The 4,037-nt window shown below is 30.2% G+C and overlaps 1 long non-coding RNA gene across 1 annotated transcript; it reads right to left on the bottom strand.

The window, feature by feature from the left end:
* Positions 1-256: 256 nt before the first annotated feature.
* Positions 257-1,914, bottom strand: LOC136234982 (uncharacterized). Its single transcript, XR_010691595.1, has 2 exons — positions 1,058-1,914; positions 257-966 (listed from the first exon to the last, which is right to left on the bottom strand). It is a non-coding gene; the product is annotated as an uncharacterized lncRNA (long non-coding RNA).
* Between the last annotated feature and the right edge of the window lie 2,123 nt (positions 1,915-4,037).

Consider the following 4,037-nt stretch of genomic DNA (forward strand, 5'->3'; position numbering starts at 1 on the left):
AAGTAACCCTAATAACCAGATTAGAGGCGGCGAAATAATTACGGAGGGTTGGCTTTAGATATTATATTTATAGATAACAATTATGAAAAATTATAAAAATATAATTTGATGTAATTTATTTTAATACATTGTAATTTGAAATGGTTTAATTATATTGTTATTATTACTTTTTTGTAAATTTATTGTTGTACATAAATACTTTACCCCACTAATTGAGAATCAAGATCCATTCAGAAAACAAATAAACCACATTACATTCAAAAACTAAAAGTCGAATATATATAAAATTCAAGCATTACAAAACTAATGAAAGCAATAAAACTAATGAAAAAACTAAAAATTGTACGAAGCTATTTATTTCCTTCGAATAGATACTTCAATGTTCTGGTATCGGATCTATCTTCCTTCACATTCATTTCACTGCCGAGAATAACATTGATATCCGAAGTTCGAGCTTCCTTAAACTCATAGATTCCTCTTTGCAGATGTTAGCCATACTTTGATATTTTATCAGCAAGTTTATTTGCAGAACTATCAATCCAAGAAAAAATTACTTCACATTGTTCTTGGTGGATTAAAAGGAGAATGCTTAGTGTGATCATTAATCGATCATCACTTACTTGGGATTCTGGACATGTAATAGTCTTTATAACTGTTAGACAATCAGACTCGATAATAAAACGAGTTGCATTATTCAACAGCATAAAATTAAGCATGTCCAATATACAAAGACATTCAGATTGTATGTTATTATCAAAAAGATGAATTTGTCGAATAAAAATTGCTTTTTCAAAGCGTCGGGACAATTCACCATTTTCATCACGAACAACTCCAGTTGTTGTGCATCTTATATGACCTCTCTCTTGAATGAAAGAGTTATCACCATTAATCTTTATCCAACCAGAAGATGGAGGAATCCAGGAGGTACCTTTCTTATTTTTTTGATCTTCAATCAACTGGAAACAACTGTTACAAACAAAAGAAAAAAAAATACTTAATCTACATATAATAATGACATATAATGAAAATAAATATATAATAATAGAAATTAAATTACCCAATTTTCAGGTTTTTTATTTCATTTCTTATGGCTTGCAAATTATTAAAAGGTTCAAGCCAAAACACTGCATCATCTGATGTTCCTGATTTTCGAAATGAGTACTTTCGACAAGATGTTGCAGTATAACCTTGACAATAATTCAAAAACATTTCTACGTATTCAGGTTTAACTTTTTTACAAGCTTGGAATTTCAAATCAATTTCTTTGACTTTCATTCCTCCTGATAACAACAATATGTCTCTAAATACATCAGAAATCGGGTTTCTAAAGTTTTCATCATTTATCATTTTGATATATTCAAAATGTTCTACCCAATATAAAATATTTTTTTGTTTATTATACTTTATTTTAAAAACGTACAAAGGGTCTGGAGTTGGTTTGTTATCTATGTATTCAGGTTTTAATAAATCTAATGGAATCCTAGGATCTGACTCAATAATATCAGTTGCCTACAATTTCTTTTTGTTAGATTTTAAAATAGAATATAACTTATTTATATTCGAGTTACTACTATCCGCAGAAAAACTACGTATAACTCTTTTCATTTTTTTTATAAGCTTCAAAAAAAACTGAATCAAGAAATGAGAAACAAAGAACAGAGAAAATAATAAATTGATGAAAAGATTGACGAAAAAGAAAAAATGAAAAATGTGTCTGAAGAAGAAACAAAGAATGAAGAAATTGTTTTTTCTCACTAACTTGTGAAAACAGAACTTCTTTTTCCAGAAATCCTGTGCCTCAAGTATACTATTTGGGAAAAACAAAGCTTTAAACCAAAATCTTCGACCAAAAAACAAACAAGAAGCAACGTAATGAAATAGACAGAAAAATGTTTTTGATTCAAAAACAAAGGGAAGGGAAGAAAGGGGTGCGGATACAGTATTTCATAAGTCTAATATATAAAGGAACGTTGGCATTTACTCCAGACTTGAATTTTCAACCACCATCATTTAATCCATCCATCTACCCCTACACTACATACAATCAATGGAGCAAAGAGTTATTTTATTGGTAGACACAGTACTCAAAATTAAAGAGCTGCAACCCATTAATGCAAGCAAACTTTTATATCATACCATGTGCAAAAAGCATGTTTCCTTTCTATTTTATTTTTTAATTTTTTCAATTCCAGTCTTTGCATTCAATTCTCCCACCTACATACAATCAATTCTTGGTGATTTCATTTTTCTATTTCATTCTTTGTTTTATCTCTGACATTTTGTAGGTAGGGTGAATACTTTTTTTTTCTATTAGTTTCTTTCTTTTTCTTTTTTTTTTAAGGAAAATCTATTTTATCATTTACTAAATAATTTCCTATAAAAATTTCTATTGCAATTTAATTTCTAATTCAACCAAATTTGTATGGATAGATAAAAATTAAGTGTGATATGAAAATTCCCAATAACCTTGAGATTAAAGTTTTTCTATAAACAAAATTGATCCATAGTAAAATTATGATTCGGAAAAACGATATAAAATTGACACTAACCTGATTCAGTTAACACGAGATTGATATGAAATCTTTTAAGTTAAATTAAGGTTTAATCATTTTTGATATTAATCAAAAATTGACACAACATAACATGAACACAATACAAATCCAAATTGCAACCTCTGGTATTTACGTTGTTATTGATTTTTTTGTATATATTTTTAATTGTGATAAGGTTCAAATTTAATCATAATGTTTCTAGCGAAATGCAAATTTAACCAACGTATAAAATAGTGTAAATTTAATCCTAACATTTTTAAGTAAGATCAATTTTACCCCTTATGCTATCGAAAATATCAGACATTTTGACGAAAAAAATTGTGATTAACTTATATGTATCAGATTAAGTTTTTAGCATTTTAATATAATTTTTGTAATTTTGTTAGTAAAACACTAAATATTTTAGACATAATTAATATTTGGAAGGTCTAAAGTGACAGTTAAATACCAGTCAAACAAGTTTTTTTTTTAATTTTCGATAACGTGTGGCTAAAATTGATTTTGTTTGGAAATATTATGGTTAAATTTGCATACGTTCATACATTAAGGTTAAATATGCACTTCCCTTAACGTTACAATTAAATTTGCATTTCCCTTAAAAGTTTAGGTTAAATTTGGTCTTTATCCCTTTTTTATTTTACACAAGAGATACAATTTTCTTTCACTACCTGCAAATCCTGGATCCGTCCCTGTCGTGGTCATGGTGGTTCTAGTGGCCAGAGGGGTCTGGGCCCACCCCCACCCCTGTATACGCTCTTGAGAATAATTTCACAAAGTACGGAGGACGGTAAACCCGCACAATGTATGGATGACTGTCATTCCTCATGTATTGAGAGCATGGCTGACGATATGCATGCACATGCACAAAATGATTTTATGGTCCTAATTACTGTCGTTTTAAAGCATGCCAATAGGATTACACGGAGGATGACAGCTTCGCACGTGTGAAAGGAGGTACGGAGGATGGCGATTCCACGTGTGTAAAAGACTACACAAATGATGGATATTCCGCACATACAAAAAATCAAAGAGGAATGGCTTACCAACCCGAGCAAAGAGGTCGAGCACCCCACTACAAGTAATGTTTCTATCACTCACTACACTACTCAATGTTTAGCCAATTTTGCCTATGGGCATGTATTTTTCTAATCCTTATGATGTACATATATTAACCTTGTCTACAGGTCTGATTCAATGAGAATCCACCCGAAACACCAAGTCATGACCCTTTTTTACAAAATACAACTTAGTAGGGTCAAGTGAGACTGAGTGAAACTAAGTGAAACTTAGAAAAATCCTATAAAAAAGAGGGGAAGGAACCGATTGTTAGGGTCGTATTATATAGAGACTTAAGTATGGTTTTAGGCCTATTTATGTGTGATTATCATCCTTTTACCATATTTTAGGTAGTGTTCCCCTAATTTCACACTTATTGTGCACATTGAGGTGTTTCAAGTACAATCGAGGAAGAAAATGAGCAAAAAC

This window comes from Euphorbia lathyris, chromosome 7, assembly GCF_963576675.1.
Source record: "Euphorbia lathyris chromosome 7, ddEupLath1.1, whole genome shotgun sequence".
Classification (NCBI taxonomy): Eukaryota; Viridiplantae; Streptophyta; class Magnoliopsida; order Malpighiales; family Euphorbiaceae; genus Euphorbia; species Euphorbia lathyris.